This window comes from Carlito syrichta, unplaced genomic scaffold (assembly GCF_000164805.1).
Source record: "Carlito syrichta isolate Samal-C Ts95f unplaced genomic scaffold, Tarsius_syrichta-2.0.1 Scaffold123588, whole genome shotgun sequence".
NCBI lineage: Eukaryota > Metazoa > Chordata > Mammalia > Primates > Tarsiidae > Carlito > Carlito syrichta.
In genome coordinates, this window is record NW_007067684.1 from 16,098 (window position 1) to 16,503 (window position 406).

Genomic DNA, 406 nt, shown 5'->3' on the forward strand with positions numbered 1-406 from the left:
CAGCCACTGCACTCCAGTCTGGGCAACAGAGTGAGACTCCAACTCAAAAAAAACCCCAAAAACAAATGTTGATTATGCAGGCACCCTTGTTGATGAGGTGTGCCCATCCCTCCCCTAGCAGTTTCCCTCAACTGCCAATCCCTTTCTCATAGTATTATAATTTTTCAAGGTCCACTTATGAGTGAGAACATATGGTACTCTGTCCTTTCTTTCTGTGACAGATCACTGAGTATGATTCACTCTAAATCTATCCAAGTGATAAGCTAGTTATCTTTAAGTGTTTAAAGAACTTACATGGAAAAGAAATTAGAACTGAGCCAGGCTCTGTGGCTCAGCCTGTAATCCAGTGCCTTTGGGAGGCTGAAGTGAGTGGATTGCCTGAGCCCATGGGTTCGAGACCCGCATG